Source organism: Danio aesculapii, chromosome 21, assembly GCF_903798145.1.
Source record: "Danio aesculapii chromosome 21, fDanAes4.1, whole genome shotgun sequence".
NCBI lineage: Eukaryota > Metazoa > Chordata > Actinopteri > Cypriniformes > Danionidae > Danio > Danio aesculapii.
The window spans coordinates 20,809,627-20,835,961 of NC_079455.1; the positions used below are offsets into that span (position 1 = coordinate 20,809,627).

Here is a 26,335-nt window from a genome sequence, read left to right on the forward strand (position 1 = left end):
TTCCACAGAAACTGATAATCACAGATAATAAATGCATTTGCATACAAGCATGCAATATTTAGGCTACGCTTATCTCCCCAGTCAGCGATAAAAGGCCCATATTTAGCTCAGCAAATTGTTTTGGGCTGATCGGAGGATCACGTACTGGCCGTGAGGCTCCAACCCCCGAAATCTGTAAATCGTAACGCACTCCGATCCAGAATTAGCCGCTCACTGCTTTCAGCGCAGATGGCGTCATCCGCGCTCACTCCAAATGCCTCTCATTCTAGTACAAGCACACTGACCTCTTCCTTAATCCTAATTAGGACTGCAATTTCTGCCGGAGCCTTCAAGAACAGTCGCTCTCAAACAAAAAAAAAAAGAAACTTCTCTTCTTTATTATTTTTTTTGTAACTCGTGACATTAAAGGAATTGTTCACCCAGAAACTGAAAATAATTCGCCCTCAGGTCATCCAAGACGTAGGTGACATTTTCCTTCAGTAGAACAGCAAATAAGATTTTTAGCTGAAACTGTAATCTTTGGTGATTTATAAAGTCCACATGAAAACCTGGCAGTATTTTAGGAGTAAAAAATATCTAAAATATATATAGGCAAAATAAAATAAATGCATCTACTGTGACAACGAGGTGTTATAAAGTGAAACAATCAGTCTGTGCAACAAACCAAACCAACCAGTGTCTTATTTAGAAGAATACACACTAAAAAGCGTTCAGCTGATCTATTTCCAGATTTGCATACAAACTGTGCTGCAACAACTTTACACTACAAAATCTATAAAGGAAATGTTAACAGAGATCAGAGATGCTGAAAGAGCAGAATAGATGCACACAGACAGACTGGCAGGCTTTTATAGACCGAGTACGGAAATGGCCGAACACTGATGGGAAAACATGAGATGAGTCATTTGAACAAACGTTAATGTCCATTTGTTTGCGATTCTATAATACTTAAATGATTAAATACTGTACAGATCATATTTATATGCTTGGCCAATTTATAAGCTCAAGTAAACATCTATACCTAATGGGCTTCATTCAATATAATGGTGCATCTGTGTTAGGATCAGATACACAATTATATTGAATGAAGCCCATTTATGTTACTAGTGTGTCATTGGCAGACATACTGTTTATGATGAGTAAAATATTGAAGAAAATCCCAAATATATTTGTGTGGGGTTTTATCAAGGCATTTTATGTCTGCCATAATAAAACGTCTTATATTATTATCTCCATATTCATATTAACCATATTAAACACGACCAGAGCTGCTACTTTGCTTACAGTAACCAAGGAAACGCTGTAACTCCCACAGTTCTACACGTGCCCCAATGCTGGAAGAGAATTCTTTTAATCTGCTTTTTTAATCTGCAATGGTTGAATCTGCATTATCTTTGCAGATTTGTGCCAGTATGTTGTATGTAGCATAATTTCACTAAGTCAGATTATGTTTGATTTTTCACTTGATATTTTGAAATGATACAGTCAATTGTAAGTCACCAACTTTCCAATATAATGTACGTTGCTCCTTTGTGTGGATTATGATTTAAGTGTAGTTGTTGCCTCTAATATTAAATCACTGCAGATTCAGGCTGTGATGAATTAATAATAACAATAATTCATTATAATAATAGTTTTTATTGTTGGAATTTGGTATTGAATTGGCCAATTTGCAAGTTAAAAAATTGGAATCGGGGCGACACAGCGGCTCACAGCAAAAAGATGGCTGGTTTGAGTCCCGGCTTAGTCACTTGGCGGTTCTGTGTGGAGTTTGCATGTTCTCCCCGTGTTCACATGGGTTTCGGGTGCTCCAGTTTCCCTCACAGTCCAAACACATGCGATATTGGTGAATTGAATAAACTAGATTGGCCGTAGTTTATGTGTGTGAATGAGTGTGTATGGATGTTTCCTAGTACTGAGTTGTAGCTGGAAGGGCATTCGACATGTAAAACATATGCTGGATAAGTAGGGGGTTTATTCCACTGTGGTGACCCCTGATAATAGAGCTGGGTGATTAATCAAATAGTAATAGAAATCGACATTTAGAACCTATAATCGATAAAATTTTTCCAGGACAATTTTTTCTATTACTTTCCCTACGAGACACCACTCCGTTATAGTCTGTGGATGATTTCTACTTCTGCGGCCACTTTGCAGCCACATCTCAAGAAAGAGATTATTGACTCATTGACTCATGACTCATTTATTGACTCATTCTTGAGCCTTACTTTGCACTACACTGATGATGATTGGAAGATGCGCCAGAGATGCCTTTAGTCGTAATTGAGTTAAAAATTTCAATTAATCGAGATTTTGATTTTAGGTCAAATGACCCAGCCCTATCTGATAAATAAAGGAATCGACCATGGAAAAACTTTTGCCTCAAAATCCAAATGTATTTAGCAATAACAGAATTATTCAGAGTTGCAGTGGTTTAGTTTGAGTTGTTTGTATACTTTATTCTATTATTTTATTATTCCACCCTTATTATGTAAATTATTTGATTTCCTAAAATGTAAATGTGATATTGACTGACAACAAAAATTAAACTATATAGTCTACTGAAATATCTTTTACATTTTATGCTCTTAACTACTTATTGTGGTATAAAACTATCAAATCCAAGTATTAGTTCAGTTCATAAGACCTCAACAAACGTATTGTCAGAATCCACTGGTATTAATTTAGTTTTGCTTGCTTGTGTGTGTGTGTGTGTGTGTGTGTGTGTGTATGTATATATATATATATATATATATATATATATATATATATATATATATATATATATATATATATATACACATACGTATTTGAAGTCAGAATTATTAGCCCCCTTTGAATTTTTTTTCTTTTTAAATATTGTTTAACAGAGCAAGGAAATGTTCACAGTATTTCTGATAATATTTTTTCTTCTGGAGAAAATCTTATTTGTTTTATTTCGGCTAGAATAAAAGCAGTTTTAACCTAATTAACCTAGTTAAGCCTTTAAATGTAATTTTAAGCTGTATAGAAGTGTCTTAAAAAATATCTAGTAAAATATAATGTACTGTTATCGTGGCAAAGATAAAAGAAATCAGTCATTAGAAATGAGTTATTAAAACTATTATGTTTAGAAATGTGTTGAGAAAATCTTCTCTATGTTAAACAGAAATTGGGGAAAAAAATAAACAGGGGCTAATAATTATGGGGGAATAACAATTCTGACTTCAACTGTATGTGATTTTTGTTTTTCATTTTATTTATTTTGTTTGAACTGTCAAATTGCTATTAGCTTATATTATTTGAATCACCAAGGATCACAGTTTCCTCTAAAAATCCTCTTTCTGCTTTAAAACAAAAGCCGACATCTACATCTAGAACAGCCTGAGGATGAGTAAATTACCAGCACGTTTTCATCTTTTTACCCCTTTAAACCCCATCAGACAGTGACGTGTCTGGATTTCTGATGACGGCACATGATGATGGATTAAAGCATGCAATACACACAAGCGTCATCACAGTGGTCTGTGTGTTTCTCCAAATAATGGGCTGTGACAAATGCATAGGAGAATTGGGCTAAATCCCTGAGCAGGCTTAATAAAATCGAGAGTGATCTGAAGTCTAAAGGACATTAGCTGCTATATTCTCTCACTATTCAAGCACTAAAAGGTCCCAGTGCTGGAAACAGCATCTATTGTTGAGAGTGTGAATTGTGTGGCAAAAGCAGTGAGGTTTGTTGACAGCTGAATAATGCCATCCCACCGTCACTGGAGACTTGTTGATTTAGCAGGGATATGCCCCATAATCCTCCTCACTTCCTGTTCAAAAGAAATGCCCCAGAATGCACCGGTCTAGGTGAAAAGAGCAGGCTGGAATGAAAAGGGGGTGGACCATTTTGTGAGAGAAAGATGTTACACTTTACAATTACTCTAAAATTACAGAAACAAAATAATTAGTGTTTTGTTTATATGCTGGTAATTATGATAAAAGTTATTCAAAAGTAATTATAGCTAAATTATAACTTAAAAGTAAAAAACTAAACTATATAGCCAAAAAAATAATAAAAAATAGGCTAACTTTATTTTATTGTTTGATTTAATTGCGCATTTAAGTACCAAGTAATATTAACAACATAACAAAATGAGGTAATACATTATTTTAAAGTGTCTGTTTCACAATTACTATTGCATTGATAGATGACACAATCACCAAAACCTTACACTCATTTTAATCCTAACCATTTGTAATTACAATTAATATTAATTCATATTTACTATTATTAATATTACTACTCAGTAGTTTAATGAATATTTAATAAAGTTAATAGTTATAGTTAATACATAATATAAGGTTAATACACTTAATAAAGTGTTAGTCAACACACTGGACGATGGCATCGTCATCATAGGCGGTGGTGAATTATTTATTTATGAAAAATTAATTCATAACAAATTAATTATTTGTAGCCTACCATTTCAACTACCTGACCTGCATGGTCTTTGTTTTACCCATAACCAAATCATATATAAATAAAGATAAGTTACAAACAAATTACCACCTGTCAATCACTTTTTTCCGTGGGACTTTGGCATGAATAGGCAGAGTGATCCGTGTCGTTATAACCCCGTCGACAAACTTGGTCGTTAAAAAAGATGCACAACCAGCAGTATCCAACAGTATCTGAGGTTTTCACTAAAATTACTAAGTAAAAGTGTGAAAGCGAAAGATTAAAGCGATGTACTGATGCGGTGACATATTACCTGATAGATTCAAAGGACCGAAGAGTCATTCAATAGAGACAAGATTAATTAAATATCACGTTTAACAACTATAGTGAGACGCGATCCAGCGGTACATCCTTGATAAACTGTCCAATGTGCACTGCTCTCTGGGGTTTTTTACTCAAAGCACCCGCTGACTGCTTGGAGCTCAGACGTGCGCATATGCTAGACCGCATGACAGAGTGTGTGTGTGGTAACATGATGTGCGGAGAGCTGTTCAGAAATACTAGATGAAACGCCAGTGTGGACGTGGATCATTTCCATTCTAAAATGCCATTTTAAAACTAAGATGAGTGTGTGTTTTTCGCGAACGGGTTGCTGCTGTGACAGAGGCGGGGTAGAGGATCGCGATACCGGCTCAGCATCGTGATGTATATCTGCCATCTGCAATGGACGATGACAGTCTATCGACCCAACCCTAGTGTCAGTATGGTTAAAAAAAACACACAGTATAAATTACTATGGTATATTTTCATGTGGGCGCCTGATGAATGAGAATAGATCCGTTACTTTTTTCTAGTTCTTTTTACCTTGGACATTTTTGTTAACAATTATTATTATTATTATTATTATTTGTTTAGGATATGTGTTTTCACATTCTGTTTCCAATAACTAATTATTATATTGCAAAAATGACTATAATTAAATAAAATATTCTTAAGAATAGAATATTATGTGCTCTTTGGAAGAGTGTACATGCATTATGATGCTAATATAGTGTCAAAATGCACTTAAAATGACAATAATATCTTTTATTGCAATAAATTTTGGTTCTCTATATCGTAACACAAACAATAGATATCATGACAGGCCTAACAACAGGCACTTACAACAGAGTTATAATTAGAGTTTGATTTAAGATGAATTAATTTCATTATGTAATTATGCATAACTTACTGTCAGAACATGTAACGTGTAACATGGAAACTGCAAAATAAAGTAATTTACTGTATAAAAACCAAAATATTATATTAAATATACAATAATCTAACTAAAAGTAAAAGTACTAAGTTATGTAACACCGCAAAACATATAGCAAATGCTACAAATAATAAAGCAAATGAGATTAGTTCTCAGTCTTTACAGAATCAAGCTGTGGCTGACCAATGACTAAACCAGCAGCAGGAAGCATAAACTGCATAATAGACCAGCCAGCAGCATTCAGTCGTCTCTTCAAGATACAATCAGTGCTAAAACAGCAGGCCAAGCAAAAATCCCTGAACTCTCATTGTCTATTGTGCAGCGCTGGCCCCCCATAGCATCTCTCATTAATTGTCTTTTGTTTGCACTTTTGTACGAGAGCCATGTTGTGTAGCGAGACTCGCAGCTCTGAACAACTGATCCTGGGTTTGTCTGTGGTTTGGATGAAGTTAAAAAAATTAAGTTTATTTGTATTAGTAACAGTAGATTCACCTTTTGTTGTCATGTATTTGTAGATCATGAATAAATGAGCATTAACTATTAACTGTAATGTATAAAATATTAGATGGAAAAGTTTGTAAAGACTTTGATGTTGGCTTAAAAATGACAAGTAGCTCTACATGCTTATATTTTGAAACGGTTAGAAGGTATAAACATTTTTCTATGCAATTGCTAGGGTTTTTTTATATGCGGTTGCTAGGATATGCTTGGTGATTGCTATTTGTTGCTATATGGTTTCAAGGTTGGTGCCATGTGGTCGCTGGGGTATTCTAGGTGGTTACTATAGTTTTTCTATGTAGATTCTACAGTCATTTGGGTGGTTGCTAGGCTTTTGGGGTATTCTGGGTGGTTGCTAGTCAGTTGCAAGACAATCTGTGTGGCTACATTAGCAATGGGTGTCATAGTTGCTATCCATTAGAATAGGGGTTCCCAAACTTTTCAGCGTTCGACCCCCAAAATAACACTTCCAGTGACTCGCGACCCCCGCTATCCTCTGAGGTGGTAATAAACATACAAACATTGCACACAACCGTGCACACACACCAATAGGAACTATATAAACACGTTTATTGACAACACAAAAAAAAGTGCAAGTTTTTTTTAGTCATTATTCATTTGTATTCACCTCACTTAATGAGAATGGTGGGCAGAATGTTTACAGCACAAGAATATACTTTGGTTTAAAGTCGTGACCTTTATTTTCAATGTAGGTGAGTTTAGCATTGTGCCGTAAAATCAATCTGCTGCAGCTAACAACTGTGTTGTCACATTAATCTAGCATAATAACCCCAGGGGTCCCAATCCAATGGAAAAAAAAAATGAAAGGCTGATGGCTTTTTATTTGTATGTTGTTTTTTTATGCAACTATTAAATACTATTTTTATCTTCTGTAGGTTATGGATAAAATATGGTAAATACTAATAGTTTAATAACATTTATAAGATTTTTGGAAATCACCAAGTGACACCCCTCATTGACCCCCACTTTTGGCCTGTTTCCACTGAGTGGTACAATACGGTATGGTACGCGTCACCTTTATCAGGCTTGCGTTACCACTGCCAAAAGGGTCCCAAGGGTGGGTGTGGTGTATGACAAAAAGTTTTAGTCGTCGTCATTCTTGCTCGAGGAAATGTCTAAAGTAAAGCTGTATGGGTCGTTCACATACCATATGAGAAGCACTTCGCACAAAACACACATTACTAACCTTTCTATGAACATGATTTGATTATAACTGCAGATCAATGATGTGCAAAATAGCCTACTGTAACATCTGCAGTTATATAAAATAAATTAATAAATGCAACATATATGAACACATACAGACCCTTACAGTCTCTGTCTGATATGTTACCAAATACATAAAAAACTACACACAGCATAAATTTAGTCCTTATTTGGGTTCAAAAACAACACACAACATATAGCCTACAGTCAGTGCAAACATCTCATCGGTCTCTTTAATCTTAACCAGCACATGTAACATCTTGTTAGAAAGTAATTCTGTCATTCCCAGTTCAAAATAGTCCAAAGGGTGATGATAATAGTTAAACATGTTCAGGTTTTAGGTTGCTGAAAGAATCATTTGCTCCTTTGTTTTTTCGCAATTTACTCTCGCGTTTGACCATTTCTAAAAGGATCGAATGTCAGAAGCACTTTAATAATTATGCGCACGTTATTATCATCAGCTCAAGAAGTTTGTTATTTCAAATATAGACACGTGGTGATCGCACACAAGAAAGCGAAACCATTTGCGCTTTAAAACAACGATGGGGCACAGGGTAGATTCTGCTCTTTTTCTTGGCTTGTTGCTGTTCATTAAGATGTTGACAAAGTTTTTTTTAGCTCAGGTCGACCATGACTTGTTATTATATGTATATATTATTACCGTGTAATGTCTTGGCTGTGTATTTAAAAATTCTCCTGCTCATGTATGAGCGAGTGACTCTTCTCTGTAAACCAATAGCGTTCAGTTGCTCGTCTTGCTCCACCTTTTGGTACCCTTTTGTTGTGCTAGGTACCCTTTGCAAAGGGTACCCAAAAAGGGTACCCAGTTCGTTTTTAGGTACCTTTTGACAGTGGAAATGGCCACAAAAGCGTACCAAACCATACCGTACCACTCAGTGGAAACGGGCCATTTGGGAACCACTGTATTAGAAGGTGGTTGTTGTGGTGTTATGGGGTTATTAACCAGTGGTTAGGGTGTTACTATGTGGTTGCTAGAGTTTTGCTATGTGGATTTAACAGTACTCTGGGATTGTAAACTACAAGGGTATTGCTATGCAGTATGCTAGGATATTCTGTGCTATTACTAGGGTGTTGCTATGAGGTTGCTTGGGTATTGTGTAAGTCTTAACATGTATAATAATAATAAAACAACAATTTCTCTTAAAGTAAATACATTTATAATTAAAAAAGACTGTATTCTGTTACATGAGTCTGCAAAATGTATGGTCCTACATGGCCAGTTCTCATTTTTCATTTGCAAATGTGCAAATACAGGCCGCATTCCCTTCTGGCTCTATAGCAACCCCATTAAATATCCCTTCTCTCTCTCTACAGCACTTTCACTCTACTTCAATTCCACTGACCAACTAGCAAGAGTGTTTTAAATCAAGACCACAAATGCAATCAATACATGAACACATTTCTGCAAATACTGTATATGGCTGCTTACGCAAGCCTTTCATCTGGGAAACGGACAAACACAGACCTTGAGGTTTTCCACAACACTATAAAGCAGCAGTAAATTAATTAACCACGTAACAGCAGATAAAAGTTCTCAAGTCGTCTTGTGACAGTCTTCCGGGCTTTTGTATCTCCAAACGGTCTCCAATGTAAACAAAAGAGGGATGATTTACACTGTGTTTAGCAGACTCGCTTCTTTGAGGACGGCTCTTGGACGGGTTTTCATAAGCCGTGATTCACCACTACTTTGATGTCAGGTTAATGCGCGTCCTCATGCCAGATCCACAGAGGTAATGCGGCGCAGGCTCTCTGATAATGAGTGACGGTGTGAGACAACACACAGTTGATGAGTCAGTGTTTGGACAGACACTGCAGGTGAGAGGTCGACCAGCGAAACCTACTTTCAGGGCCGGATCGACTTTCTACAACTGTTGCAATTTTCCCTGTTGGCTGATTAAGTGTTTCTCACCTCCCAGAACATTTCAGATGTCTCACTAATTAAAACACTCATCAGCTTGCTAGTGTGTTAAACAGAGAGACCTGTACAACGTTCTGGGTGGAAGATCTCAAGGAAAGAAGCTTAAAAAAGGAATTTATTTAATGTGTCCCTGTTTAATGTGAGAACGATTTAATTAAATAAATAAATAAATGCATTTAAATAACTTCAGTCTATTAGATTAAAGGGACAGTTCACCACAAAATGAAAAGCTACTCACTATTTCTCACCCTCAAGTGATTCCTCAAAAGGAGTTTCTTTCCTCTATAATAAGATACTCTATATTAAGAGATCTACCAAGATATTTTGAATAAAGTCAGGAAGTCAGTACTATGGAAGTTTCCAACATTTTTCATAAAGGTTTAAAACAAGGTAGGTAAACAATGGCTGAATTTTCATTTTGGGATGGTCTATTTAGGGTCTGGTATTAAAGGCATAATAAAATAAAAAATGAACATAATAGTGCAATAGTTTACTCACTCTTGAGTTGTTTTGCTCTGTTGAACACAAAAGAAGATAATATGAATAATGTTGGAAATCAATAACCAATGATGTCCATAGTAGGAAAAACCAATACTATGGAAGTCAATGGTTACCAGTTTCCAACATTTATCCAAATCTTCTTTAGCTTTCAACTAAGGTTAGGCGACAAATCGATTTTATTGATTAACTTGAGTGTGTAGTTCACATCGATTTGTTTGAATGAAAATCGGTTTTCACCCTAACATGTGATGCTCCCCTCTGGGCTCCTGTAGTTCCCCCTGCATTGCCATAGAAAAACACAAACAACATGCAGCGAGCAGAGGAAATCTCGGAGAAATGTTGCGCTCTTTGAAATGAAAAAAAAAAACACGGACGCACAAACATGGCCGCCAAAAAAACACTGCATAACTTTCAAACACAACACATTTACAGAGAGACATGCACATTCAAAACTGAGCACCATACCTTGTATTTCACACAGAGAGAAGTAATGGATAAGAGAGTTAATGGATAAGACGCGCATATGAAAGGAACTGTTATAGATATGTAAGGTAAATATCTATAGCTGTGCCCCCAATGACACACTATACACACTATGCACTTATGCACTATGTACTTACACACTCAACAGCATAGCATACGTATGTAGTGTCATCCCAAATGGAACACGAATGGTTTTTTTACCAAGCGGAAATTCAAACTGTTTCACAGATGACGTTTGTCGATTGCCAAATTATTGAAATAAATGACCAAAGTACCAAATAATACCTGCCATGAGTAAAACCGCATTCACCATCGGGAGGTGGTATAATCACTCACAGAATTTTGCTTTCACAAAACAAAATGAATAAAGTAATCCAACATCAGTGCCTGAAAGCTCCGCCCCTTCCGCTACATTAGTAAAGCTGAGGCCATTGAGTGTGTGAATTGTCCAACATTACACACTTCATTTCAGCGGTTGAATAAGTGCATCCTCTGGGTAATTAAAGTGCACTTGTTATTTTTAGAGTTTTCAGTGTGAACGCACTACTTACACTATTATACTACAAAATGGCGTAGAATAGTGCATCAGTATGTGATTTGTGAGGCACCTATTATGAGCATTACCGATCTAATGCTGGAATCCAACGTTGCTGTTCCAAGATAAATGACTTGAACCTGCTGCAAAAACGTTCATTACTAAATATCAACACTGACAAAACTTGCTTAGTGCACTAGACTAATCTAGCAGATGCAACAAAGCGACACAAATAACAGCAATAAATTGCAACCCTCTATCCTAATTTGAGCCATTTATATGAACTGATATAACACAAATAAAAATGAATAAACTTCTAAATGCATGTTCATTGAAAAGAAAAATCTTGAAAAAGGTCCTCTTTTAACAATCATTATGAGGTTAATTTCACTGTAGTTTACTTTCATTGTAATTGTATAAAATGGTGTAATTTTTAATATTATTAATTAAGCCGTGCATGCAACTAAAAAAGAGCTTGTTAAATTTGATCATTAAATGGCAGCTTTTTTTCTTTAGCAGTTTTATATCCCATAATTTATTCTAATTATGATAAGGTTATATAGATTGTTTTGTGGGAAAAAAATTTATGTAAATCGTATATATATATATATATATATATATATATATATATCAACTATGTGTCATATGTTTGTTTTTGTCTGACATATGTGTCATATGTCAAATTCTTTTATCATTAAATCTCTAGAACATTAATTTTAAATGAATGGCAAACGGCTATATATTTTTTTCATATATACTTTTAAAAACAATGGCTATATATTGGCACCAAAGCTTCCATGAACAACTTTTAACATCAATGCAAACATTAAATTGGCAGTGCTCTTCACACTGAGAAAAACTTGTTCCTTTGAAGAACTGTTCACTATGGAGCCAGATCAGTCTCAAAAATAATACATTTACAAAATAAAATTCAGCACAGTTCACATTTATGAAATCCAATTTGTCAATTTGTAAACACACAATTTGTGTATTTACAAGTAAAAATCATAAATATTTTCACCAAATGAATTGAATATGCATATTTTTAAATCATATTTTGAATTTACTAATTGGATTTGAGTATTTTTGAATCCTGTTTTGAATTTACGAATTGGATTCGTGTATTTATTAATTGTGTTTTAAATTTACGAATGGGATTTGCATAATTTTGAATCGTGTTTTGAATTTACTAAATGGATTTGCATAATTTTGTATTGTACTTTAAATTTACAAATTGGAAAGTATGAATTTTATTTTGTAAATGTATTATTTTTGAGACTGATCTGGCCCCATAGTTCACTGTTGTGGGAAAAAAATAAACCTTTCTGGAATCTTCGATAGTTTAATAAAAAATATTCATATGTAATTTCAAATCAAAATCATGATAATTTGCCAGTGAAAATAGTATATTCTGTCCTTTCAACTTACAAGCTTCATCTAATAAAAAAGGATGGGGTAAGAGTAAGTTAGGCAGAAACAACAAATGTTGGTGAAGGCATGCTTCAGACTCAAATAGTTGGCATACGCCGTCTAAGTGGCCAGAGAGGGAATGTTGCAGTAAAACAGGTGTGGTGAGAGTGGGGGGACGCGCACCATCTGAGCCCCACGCAAGCAGTGACCACTTCATCACCTGCTCAGGAAGATCCCCTCTTGTTTGGGAAACGCTTTGCTCCTGCTCACTCGGCGAAAATGTAGAGCATTCGATGCCCATCCGCTGCCCGGACATCTAAAACAAATGTGGACATTCCAGCAGACCGTGGGAGGATGTAAAAGACTGACATCTTGGTGCAACCACAGGAAAGCACATGATATCATGTGCCTGTAGCAGGGGAGGGTGGGTGTACGTATTAAATAGTTCTGATCATCTTTTTCCCATTTGCAGACCTGCCAGAAGCTTTAACACTTGCAAAATCAAATGCTACGTTTTTCGAATCATAGAACGTTCTTGGTCAGCCACACAGACAACATTCAAACTTGGACGGAGTTCTTACAATCCTTCATGATTTACCAACAGTGACATTTCAACTGCTTTGGCGCTTCTTCAAGGCCCAGGAGGCCACACTGATTAAGGTTGGAGATTACAGATACGTCTGATGTTAACATGCCCATCTTTAAAAAAATAAACCAAGGAAATTTCATAAGGTCTGAGCAGAAGTAGTCAAATCAATTGAATCCGGTTTAAATTCTTTCATGAGGCAACCTGAGACTTATCAGAACATGGATTCAATTCCAATTCATAATGTCCACAATGTCTATTTAAATAGCAATTTAGTAACCCCTCTGCTTGATTTGGTGATCCTTGATTCTGCTTGGCAACTAGCTCTCTGTAGCTCTCACTTAGTCACCCACTGAAGCAAAGCAGGACTGCGTCTGGTTAGTACTTGTAGGAGACCACATGAGAAAATTTGGTCAATGCTGGAAATGGGTGCTCTACCTGCATTCTGTGTGGGTCCTAATGCCCCAATATAGTGAAGGGAACACTATACTGTTCAGTGAGCGCTGTCATTTGGGAGATTAAAGGTCGTGACAGTGGATACTGCAGACAGGTGGAGGATGAGGACATTTTCCCCCAACATCTGTAAAGTGCTTTGGGCACCTGGAAAAGCACTATAAAAACGTAAGGAATTAATATTAGTATTAATAATACCAGCTCAAACAAGTGACATATATTACACCCGGTCAAATGTCACTTGGACCCTCTCAAAAAGAGTGACATATGTTACACCAAAAAGGGTAATTTGTTTGTGAATTGTTAATGATTGACGGGCAATCGCTCCAAATAATAATCCTGGTGACAAAGATTTTGGTATGGTGAATTTAATTTTATTTACAGGTGCAAACAAACATCAAGGCGCAACAGAAAATAAACAATGAACTTAAAAAACAACAAGCTAATTTTTACAATACTTATTCACTGCATGTGAGAAATCAGGAAACTTAAGCTGTTGAACATGCACTCTTCTCTCCACCTTAAACTAGCTTCTACCCCCACTACCTAAAACTGGACCAGCCATTTTATATTTTTACCTCCACCCCTTTCTGGAACATTCCACCATTGGGGAAACTGAACATGCTTACTAGTCCCAACACAAAGTACATAAAACATAATACACTATAGAATAAGCATATTTACACAAAAATGCTCATGACATCCTACACAAAACTAACCCACAATGAATAAAAAACATCTCAACATTCACACTTTTCACAGTCTGTTCAAAGTTGGCATCAATGCCAGCATTCAGACGGTGTAATATTTATGCATATGAAGTATGGGTGTATGAGACTGATAGTCACGGGTCACACTGTGACGTGAACAAAACTAAAAAAGGACCTGTTGAAAAGAGTCATTTGTTTGTGAAACTACATTGGTTGCATGGCATGCTTTTGATTCACTAAAAATTACCTGACATAAAAAAGCCTTATTGTGTAAATAAGACTACACTAGTCATGCATGTCATTTTTATATAATCATTTGTGACCCAGACCACAATGTTTTTTTAATTGAGATTTAAATAATCACCAGATAGCCAAATCAATAAGATTTCCATTGATGTTAACTTTGCTAGGATAGGGTAATATCTGAACGAAGATACAATTATTTAAAAAATGTGGAATAAAAAAAAATATATAAAAAAATAGTGACAAAATTGCCTTTAAAGTTGTGCAAATTAAATCATTATCCATTTCACTAATAAACATGGTCATGCACTAGGCATGCATGTCATTTTTTATCTAATCATCGTTCACACAAACCATAAAACCAATCATAAATCTTTTTTTTTTTAAATTGACATTTAAATAACACCATAAATCCAACTGAATAATCTTTCCATTGATGTATACTTTGCTAGGATAGGATAATATTTGACCGAAGATACAATAATTTGAAAATGTGTACTATGAGGATTAAAAAAAAACACTACCAAAATTGCCTTAAATTTGTCCAAATTAAATCCTTATGTATATCACTAATAAACATTAGTTTTGACATATTTACAGTAGCAAATTTATTAAATATCTTCCTTGAACATGATTTTTACTTCGTAGTCTTATGAATTTTGGTATAAAATAAAGAAATGGAATAATTTTTACCCATAAAAAGTATTTTTGGCTAGGGCTGGATGATATTGCAAAAAAAAATAATAATAAAATAAATAAATATCACAATATCATGTTTTATATCATTCGATATAGATAATTATTGATTTTTTTTAACAATTAATTTTGGAATTTTATGATTTTTTTCTTTATTTAACAACTATTATAATTTACCAACATTACTAAGGCAAATAGTTTTAATAGTCAAAAACAAAAATATATTGATATTTTGTTAATATCGATAAAACTTTTTAAAATAAATATAAATATTTATATAAATAAATATCGATACAGATTTTATCGCCCAGCCCTAAAATATACCCATGCAATCTAAAACTGGTTTTGTGGTCCATGGTCACATTTGATCTAATCACATTCAATTTAAAGTGCAAACTGGGGTAAAATGAGACAATTTTTCCCTGGGAAGAAGCAGATTCAGCAAAATTGTGTTTCGGAAAACACAGCATAAAAGACTGAGCTATAGAATTGCCATGTAGAGCATTCAAACATTTTCATCCAGATCTCCCAATCATCATCATCATCATCATCATCATCATCATATGTTGATGATATTGCTGCATTCAAGCTAATCCACAAATCTGGAGCACAACTCCAACTTCACTGTCAGGATTTATATGCACTGCATACATTTTGCACGGGCTGATCCAGATGTTCATGCATGCCAATTCTTAATGTCCCTGACCCGACTGCGTGATGCTTATCTGCTTTAAGCCTTTGCAGCCCAGAGAGAATACAATGTAAACTCACTAATGAGGGTAGTTTTAAGAGAGGAATAGTATTTCCTCAACTGCTGAAAATATCTCTCACTCGCTCAGCTCTATTGCCGTCATTCCTGAATCGCTCATTTGGATGGCAGTAGATGCAATTTACCCCACCCATGATAAGTGTAACATATGTGATGTCTCCTTCTGATAGACAACTGTGCTGCATTTTCATGAAACGTGGCCAGCTCAGGATTCAGCAGAGGAAACTGATATGAGGAGAAGTGCTTTATCCTGCTTTTTCTCCCGCGGATTTGCCGCTTCCATCACACTGATGGTCTTCGACTAGTGCAAATATTCTCCCTCAAACATAGGACGTTGCCCACAGACATATGAGGAGTGATCTTGAGTGGTGCTGATAATAAATAAAGCTGCATGGTTGCCCGTTTCTGCATGAATGACTCTGTAGCAGAGAATTTCTTTCACTTTATGTCTGTGGTGGTTTCATCCGCTCAGAATTGAGGAAATTCCTTGAATGTGCAGAGAAGCATAAGATCACTGTGCTTACGCAGTCAAGACGTGGGGGGAATTAAATACTCTTTCCTCAACTTTGGGGAAAACTTTTACGTCTGAGGAGTGCAGTGGATATATGGACTGTACTTTCAAGGGACTGGGTTAAAAGGCATTATTTGTGTGTCTTCCAGGGCCTTATTTTGCCCATAAATTATTTGTTGTCTCTATTCTTTCTCTACTGTTTTATGTTTTTAATATTTCAAGAACCAACACATCAGCGTTCCCTTTGTTCTCCAATCCGCAGATCAACAAAGGGAAGCTGTAATTTTAAAGCACCACACATCACGTCCTCAGACAATGCTGGCTTTTAAACTTGCATTACTAATCAATTACGTAGAATGATAAATAAATAAAAATATTATACTGCATCTTTAAATGTTTAACTCTATTATTTAAAAATGTACATACAATCATTACAAAAGAAAGTCATATATCCCTTGAGTTGACGGAAAATAACCTTCATAAAAAATAAACAAATTCATTTGAAGCATCTGCATAATTATGCATTAGAAATACTCTGTCCTCTAAAGAGGCAATTTATGCAAATGTCAATGGAATTCAATGCTTTCAGGAGACTGAAATGATCATAGGACATTAAGAAAAAATAAGCCAATCATTTTATTATTTATGAGCACATAGCCAGGCCAGGAAATCTCTTAGAGCTTTAACAATGAAGCAGGCAAGTGTAACAGTTAGTGTAATAAAGCTACATGCCCAGAACATTTTCTAATATTAAACTGATGCACGAGCAGAAGTACAATCCAGAGATTCAACAGAACCCTATTTATCTGATAAACAGTTGAAGTCAAAATTATTAGCCCCCCTGTTTATTTTTTTCACATTTCTAAACACAATAGTTTTAATAACTCATTTCTAATAACTGATTTCTTTTATCTTTGCCATGATGCCAGTAAATAATATTTGACTAGATATTTTTCACTTCTATACAGCTTAAAAGTGACATTTAAAGGCTTGACTAGGTTTATGAGGTTAACTAGGCAGGATAGGGTAATTAGGCAAGTTATTGTATAATGATGGTTTGTTTTGTAGAATATAGAAAAAATTGCTTAAAGGGGCTAATAATTTTGACCTACATTTTTTTTAAATTAAGTACTGCTTTTATTCTAGCCAAAATAAAACAAATAAGACTTTTTGCAGAAGAAAAAATATTATCAGACATGCTGTGAAAATTTCCTTGCTCTGATAAAACATAATTTGGGAAATATTAAAAAAAGAAAAAAAAATTGAAAGGGGGGCTAATAATTCTGACTTCAACTGCATGTATCAGAACATTCATGAAATATTAAATATTTTGATAGCCTCTATAGATAAGACATGGAAGCACAGCAATCTGTAATCTTTCCATTTCCTCTGTATTTCTCTATGCGCTCTGATCTGCTCTGATGTTTCATAAAACATCAACAACAACAACAGCAGCATCTTTTCCACTTCAGTTAGTTACAGTAAGATCTTTTAATTACATCCAGCATTTTGGCATTGTTTCCGTATCTCTGCACGTTATTAGGACGTCTAAAGTCTCAGCAAATCTTCTTAAAGGCTACTGACTGATTAGTTTCCTGCAGGAAGCGTCTCATGCGCCCTATCTTAACGACTCCTTTTAAGGTCATCTTGGTATACACTGATATGCAGTCGTGATGTAAACACGTAGCCTGTATTGTCTGCTATGAGGCAAATCTCTGAGATAACGTGTTCGCCTTGGGACATCCCTACAAAAATCACATCTCAGAAGAGAAGTATTCACATTTTTTATAAGAGTTTGGTTATAGAACCAGACAAAAAATGAAATGCAAAATAGTTTTTCATTTAATGTTACTCAAAATTGCATTTTTGATTCCCTGGATTCAGGGGATGTGGCAAAAAAAAATATTTTTTTTTTTTCAAGAACAGTTGACTAAATCTAGATTTTAAATCAAAATGCAGACATTCTGTTTCAGTGTTCAATGCAAAATCACTTAATATACAATATAACACCAGACTAAAAAATTTGTTGGAACCCACAAATAAATAATGTGATATCAAAATTGGTAAAAACTGTAGCAATAGTATATAAAGCAAAATTTATCCTGGACAATAAATCAATATAACACACTTATGTTGCCATATATGAGTTATTGTGTTGAAATTTGGGGAATATGTATAAATTTAACTTACGATCCTTATGTACAATGCTGAAAAAAGTTATTAGACTGATAGAAAATGTGGGGTATTTGGAGCATACAAATCTGAAAAAAATAAATAAAAATGATGTCTGCAAAACTGTTGCAAACAATTTAATTGGGTTGAATTTAAACAAACAAATTTAATTGAGTAATGTTTAACTTAATTTGTTTGTTTAAATTCAGCCCAAATAAATTATTTACAACCCCTTAACTTAAAATTTTTTTGTAAATCCAAGGAATCATCTTTGAATCATTTTTTTCAGTGTACTTAAGTTCAATGATTTGATTACATTCAAAACAGCACAATTTATGGTTATAGCTAAGAATAAATTACTTTCAAAATGCATACAAAAGATTTTTGAAGAAAGACAAGGAGGATATAAGAGAAGAACTAAATTTTAGAAGGTTGAAAACAAGGACAACTTTAAAAGTTTGTGTATGTCTGTATGTGGTGTGAAATTATGGAACAGTCTAGAACAGATTCTCAAACAATGTCAGGATATTAATCAATTGAAAAAGTTGTATAAATATATATTATTAAAGGAATATAATGATGAATAGACGTGGTTGAAAAAGGGTAAAAAGAGAAAGGTATGATGAAATTTTAATTAATGGCTGTTTTTTTGGGGGTCTAAAGTTACAAAATGTAAATGTACAAATAGAATCAAACATATAACATGTCAAAGATGCCAAAAGGGTAAAATAAGTTTCGTGCAAAGCTCATATGTCTCATGAAAAAAAGAAGAGATAAGTTAAAGAAAAAATAAGTTGAAGTAATAGACGAATGATGTGTGTGGTAATGGAAAATAACGAGCTTGTGCTTCATCCCGCTCCATTTACGACCATGTTGAAATGTATTTTTTGTTAAAGAATTTTTATGTATGATATTTCTGTACAAAAATAAATAAATCAAATTAAAAACTAGCAGGCTATTATGAACATTATATGTTTTGTTTAAAAAAAAAAAGAATATAGCAACTTTCAGCCTGTCATCATAATGCATGAATAAAATATCAAACACACAGTAGTAATTCCTTACAGGTTTTTGAAAGGTTTTCACTATAAATTTATGCTTTATAGATGTTTGACCATTGTATTCATATTTTGTATAATGCAGTGGGAATGAAACAACCCCTTAAAAAGGTGGTTAAGTTTAAAAGAAGCTCAATTCAAGTGTTATTGTGTCTTTTCCCCCATGTTATGGATGTCAAGCAGCCAGATTTAAAAAAAATTGTGGCAGATTTTTTTTACTCCAAACTAAAATTACTTGACCAAAATTAAATAAATAAAAATAAAAATAAAAATAGCCACTAACTTGCACATACTGTATAAAGGTGTAATATTTCTAAACTTTATCACATAGGTGCCATCTTTCATACCAAATTATTACATTTTATTAATAATTTCAGTTAATATAATAAGACAATATAGAGCTTTTACCTATCAAATTAAATAAATCAACAATTCTTTACTTTACTGTTATCGAAAAGTTCCACTCCACTGCTTTATCTATTAAACAAAACAAACATCCTTTGCCTGTTAAATATACTGTACATACATACGGGCTTATATCTAACCTCAGGGCCACCGGGTAGCAAGATCTTGACCAATGTCTGGCATAAGGACAAATATCCCAAGCACTTACTTGTTCAGGACACGCTCTCAAACCAACACCAGCTGTACACAGCGCATACTATTACAAAGTTCACTTAAGTTTTGAGGCCACCAGAGGAATCAAACATCCCTTTCATAAATATCATTAAACCATTTTTCTTCTCTCTCTGATTTTACTCAATCGCTCTATGCAAGATCAACAACGATGATAATCTGACTTGAATGAAACTTTTCAATTCTATTTTAATCTAAAAATACAGATGCTCCAATGCAATAGTTTTTATTTGAATCAGATGGAATTTTGAAATAGATCTATGTCTAAAGAGGGTCAAGCTCTGCTTTGAGAGTAGTCTGGTTTTGTTTTCAAACTCTTCCCTGTTAAGTTAACTTAGCAAGTAGGTGTGAGAAGCGTTATGAGGTGGCCTTAACGCCGGCCTGCCAGATGGTCTGGACACAATCTGTCATTGCAATCTGACCAGTCGGCTGAACGCACACAACAAATCTGGTGCTAATAGTGGATTTTTAACCCAGAGAGGAGTTAAACTGCAAATAAGATTCTAATTAAGGTTGCTCCATTTCTGTTGCCTTCACTTATCAACCGCTAATTATTCTTTGATAGGGAACAGCATATTCCATGGGTAGTAGATTCCCAGAATCTCCGTGCGCACAAATCTGCAGATTTCCGCTGATTTTTAGCCCATCATTGAGTCTATTTATTTACTTGTGTAAATGTGTGTACATTTATATTTATTCAGTTTTTTAATTAATTTCAGTAATATTACTGACTAAAATGAAAATGTTCATACGATTTATTTACAATTGTTACGTGTTTAAGTTGTTATGTCAGATGAGACGTAACATTAAGCGAGTCTCTAATGGTGCTGGGTGAAAATGAGAAAACACAGCAGATGGATAAGTGAAACAAAAATAACAATGTATTAAGCAGAGAATATCAAACAATGAATATAGAAATTTAGAATGTAATTTTAAATAACCGAATTAAATGAAAAGCAGGAGTGTTGCCAAAACAAAGAAATAAATATAGCAAAACGATCTAACTAAACGCCAACCCACTAAACTAACTAACCAAAGAAAAATGCAGAAACAAAACCGTAACCTTCAGCCTATGCGAGGCTTAACTAAACTCCTTAATTATCGCAAAACATAATTACAAATGTGGCAACTTCTCCATAAACTAACTAACATAAAAAACTATGCTGCTCAAAATTACTAGAGTTCTCGTACAGTACACACTGTTAGCCATTAACAAAACAAGAGTTTATCTGATAATCCAATTCTTATAAAGAATAACGTTTGACTTCCCAATAATAATAAATTGAGCTGCACAAACTAATAAATAAAGCACTTAAAGAAGAGACAAACTAAACAGCAACAAAAATAATACGAACACAAATGAACAGGCTGGCCGACACAAGTGAGGAGTTTGGTGGCGAGATTGTAAAGTAATATTTTCTTTTAGTAGATCTATTATTTAAGACTTGCTTTGTAATAAGTAATAAGTAGATCTAGTTGGATTTGCATTGTAAACATTAAATAAAAGTTAAAAATGTATTATATTATTTATTAATGTATTATTTCATATATAAAATGTTTAGTTAGGAACACTCCCAAAATCATTCTGCATAAATCTGCACATTTTTTACTAAATTCTGCTCAAAATTAGCAAAAAATGTTCACAGATTCTGTCTGGGCCTAACCATGGGGTTCCCAAACTTTTCAGCCCGCAACCCCCAAAAAATAACAATGCAGTGACTCATGACCCCCAATATTCTCTAAGGTTGTTATAAATATATAAACCTTGCACACAACTGCACACACATACCAATAGGCCCAAGTATATTTATTGTTTAATTTTGGAGAACGCCACTCAAAGACCATCCCTTATGTTCAGCCTGTATTTATTTTTAATGTACACGAGTGCAGTAAAGGTATCAGAGAGTTTAACCTGGTGCCATAAAATCAATGTGCTGCATCTGATACTATTGCTGTGTCTTTAATATAGCGTAATCATCCCAGTGCTCAGAAAAAAAAAATCGTTATCAATTTTAACAATGTTACTATTAAGTACTATTTTGTTCTTCAGCAGGTTATGGATAAAATATGGTAATTCTAATAGTTTAATAAAATGAATTACATTTTTGGAAAAAAATCTCCCCCTCATTGTCCCCCGACCCCTGACTTTGGGAACCACTGGCATATACGATAAACCTCTGAGGTGGTGGAAGAGGGACTATTTTAAGCAAGGCATTTTGCTCTTTATAGGAATATATAGGCACAAAGGTGCTACAAATGAAAATCGTTAAAAATTGATATAGAGTAATACATTTTCTCCTTTCTGCCGAACAGCCACGAGAACCCAACGAAAAAGTGTGCTGTCGTTCAGGTGATAAATCGTTCTTATATATGATTGACCGTTTGCAAGTCTGAGGTCGTAAAAATGACAAAGCGTAATTCGATGGAAGGATAATAAATCCAAGCGGACGAGCTGTTTGTTGATGGAGCTTCATATCCTGACTTCTCTTTGTATCATCTCCCACAGTCCCAACCCTAACCTCAAAAAAATGAGCTTCTGCTTGTGTGAAAAACTTCTCAGTATTTGGAAATCTGTCACGCTCGTCATCCCATTCCCTCAAAACCTCTGCTGGAACCGTCAAGAAACACATTTGTGGGTCTTTTTTTATCACCATGTCAGAGTCATCTGCTCCTCATAGCAGTCGCTGTAGAATATGATATCTGCTGTGCGGGATTCAAATCATCATCACCAAGGTGAATCATGGGAGTCCTATCTGTCATCATTTGTACTTGCGATAGGAAACTTTAAACATTAGGTTTCAGTTGGAAGGGGCTCAATGAAGATGTCGCTGATATTTCTCTTCACCAGTGATGTTGTACATATATACTTTTGGCAATAACAGAATTTATTTTGTCTTTAAATAAATAAAAATGCAGGGTGGTGGGGAAAATAAGGTTGAATGTTTGATGGCATGCATTTTGGCTGCATTTTCAAATGTTTTTGAAAATATTTTTTGCAATACTGTATTATATCTGACGTTGCAAAAGGTGTGAGATGTCAAAGAAATTTAGCACATTTACACAGAAAAACGCTGGAAAAGGAGCTCATTGGATTGTGCATCCTGTATGACTAATGTGTAAAACCAACAGAAAATGTCACAATTTGAATTTCAATTAAATAGCATGCCAGTTCTCTTCAAACTATTAATGTTGTATGTATTTCTGAGCTCATAAACAAGGCACATTGGCATGGCCTGTTTCCATAGCAAGGGCACATTTGATTCCAGCGGGTGTCAGATGATCTGTTGCATATTTCTATTTTTAGCAGTAATAATTACCTTTGTGATTACTTTATAAATCAAGGTTCAATTTGAAATTCAGGAAACAAGTTCATTTGAAAATGAAAACTGAAGGGGAAAGAGATGCTCATTATCTCAGTCTCTGAAATCGGCTAATAAGTAATTATTACATGAAGCAGACAGTATTCAACTGATTCATTCTGGAGCAGCTCAATTTTAACAAGCAGCTGGCCAAGACAAAGCTGAGGGGAAAAAAACTGCACACGCACAGGTCTTCTCCTTTGGAAGCAAGCATGTGATATGATAAAGATCAGAGACGGGAAATCATAGAAAACAGTCCTCGGCATTTAAAGATTATCAGCTAATCTTGAAGTAAACTACTAAGAACTATTTGAGTTAGTATGTTAGTACAAACCAATAATTTCATATTATAACTGCAGGTAGATTGAATTGGATAATATGCTTCTTTTAAAAAGGAAAAAAAAATCTATGCCAAAACTGCATCCAATGCTTTAGACGCCAAAGAAACATTCTTTGAATTAATGTCAACAGAAAGTCACACAGGTCTGCAACAACATGAAATAAAAATAAAATTGGGGTCTGTCCTAATCCTGCTCCTTTCCACAGGCTCCAGTATATCCAGCACAGCAGTCAGGAACTATTTTGATCAATACCCATCTTAAACATGGAAGTATTGACATTCAGGGAATGCGCATGCTTACCATTCCTGAGCTGTGAATCTGTTAGATCTAGGCTTTCTCTTCCCCATCTGTCACTGCTTACCAAAAGATACAAATTAATAAAAGCAGGATAAGCAGAGGACAAAAAATAACACCTTTCATCTATCTTTCAATCATTCTTAAGACTTTAGGAGGATTTTCAGTTCACAAGAACCTCTCAGCTTTTACTATAGAGCTCCACTGCATATACGTTTTTTTTAAATGCATTAATTACATTAATTATCTGGAAATGTGTGAACAGCGTGACCTCAAAAAGAGACTCTCCATTTCAATCTCCCTTCCAGTTACACAAACTAAATTAGGATTTGAAAATATACGACTAAATGAAAACATGAAAACTTTACAAAAACTTCCAGAAACCTCCAAAACTTCCAAAAAAAGGATTTTGTGCTTACACGAGTTGATTTTTCAGGCAATTTATAGGTCACTTGGCATACATAAAAGCCATATTATCATTCTTTGATTATATATTTAGGTAAACTGTCTCTCTTGGTCATGGTGCAGCAGCAGTGTTAATTTTGACATCAAATTTTAATTTATTCTGAGTCCTAGTCACTTGACTAAAATAATATTTTTGTTTTAGTCATATTTTAGTCTTTTGAATCGTTTTAATTTTAGTCTAGTTTTAGTCGACTAAATCTACTGGTAACTTACAGGTACACTGTAAATGGCTGTTATCATGACGATCACGACAGACGCAGACAAAACATGAACCTAGCGTGAGTTAGCAGGTTAGATAAAGTTTAGATGCAGCTAAAACGAAACACGCAAAGAAACTCCCCACGAAAATTAACGCCATAATCATTTGAATTTATACTGACCGATTTAATAACTTTTAATGTACAATCTAACTGAGTAAAGGTCAGCGAGAAACTATACCGTTTCAGTTCAGCAAAAGCACACATGGGTAAATAAAAAAGATCTGGGTTTAGCTTTGCGTGAATTTCATGATGATTCCATGCATCATGCATCACACACCAAGATTGATTTTGATTGAATATTTACCAAAAGTCCCTCAATCACATTCTCGTCTCGTTTTTATCAGTCAACAAACATGTCGGTATATTTTCTATTATAGTTGTCGTCATCATGACTTAATGTTTGTTTAGTTTTCATCTAGTTTTCGTTGGTAGAAACTTATTCATCATAAAAATTAACAAAATTAACACTGTGCAGCAGGAGATGCATTGTACAACCCAAAAAAGGTTGATCTGTTTATATGAAATACTGAATCCACAGTTACTCTGTAAAAAAACTCCCACATGGCTGCTCGGAAGTATAAGGGATTTTCCTTATTATTAATGCTTGGATAAAACACCTGTCAACTTTAATAAAATAAAAAGTTGAGATACATAAACCAACTATCATTCATCAGTTTATATCAAAATTTAGAACAAAGGTTGTCAAACTAGGGCCTGCAGGTCAAAGTTGGCCCATGGTCACCTTTGATTTGGCCCACCATGCCATCTGAGAAGAGGGTGACTTATGGGGATGGCTTAGAGATTGTATGTAACCTTTTATTTATTTGTTTTATTATTCAGCTACAAAAAAAGCTAACTGAAATTAAATAATTCAGTTTAAATGGTATAAATTAATCAGATTAGTATATCAGATGGATAGAAGACAATGCAGAGTCTTTGGTGAGCAAATCAAGGCAAAGGCAGACTGTTATAAATGTGATGGTTTGTATTGCAATAAGTTATAATAAAAAAAGTTACACTGCATTAGGTAATCTGATTTAAAGTAATGTTTTCTATTTATCACTATTATAAAAACTAATTAGGAACTTACCCATGGCAACTTTAATGTAAAATAGTTTGGTATATTTGTCTACAACCCACGTCTCTCAATGATATCTGGTTTTTGGCGCTTCATACGAAAAAAAGTTTGGGCACCCCTGATTTAGAAGATGCAGTATCAGCTAAAGTTGTGTGCAAATCATGAAACCCAGACTAATGAATGCCTGTAGATTGATTTTAGGGATTGTAATTTTAATTTAGCAGTTCTCTTAAATACCAACAACGCAAAATCTTCACTAACACTCCTTCACACGAAGGGAATGAATTCTCTAAGCTTCTGTGGGTGTTCATTCCACATTTGTTCTCAATGCTGAGTATCTGTGTTGGGCTGAGTGGGACATATTTTAGCTCCATGTCTGGGGGGGTCTTCCATTCACTCACACCCACAGCTGATCAGCTGTTTCTGCATG

The 26,335-nt window shown here is 34.6% G+C and overlaps 1 protein-coding gene across 1 annotated transcript in view; it reads right to left on the minus strand.

The window, feature by feature from the left end:
- Window positions 1-26,335, minus strand: part of jam3b (junctional adhesion molecule 3b) — a 63,296-nt gene that overhangs the window by 33,714 nt on the left and 3,247 nt on the right. The gene's annotated exons all lie outside the window — the stretch shown is intronic.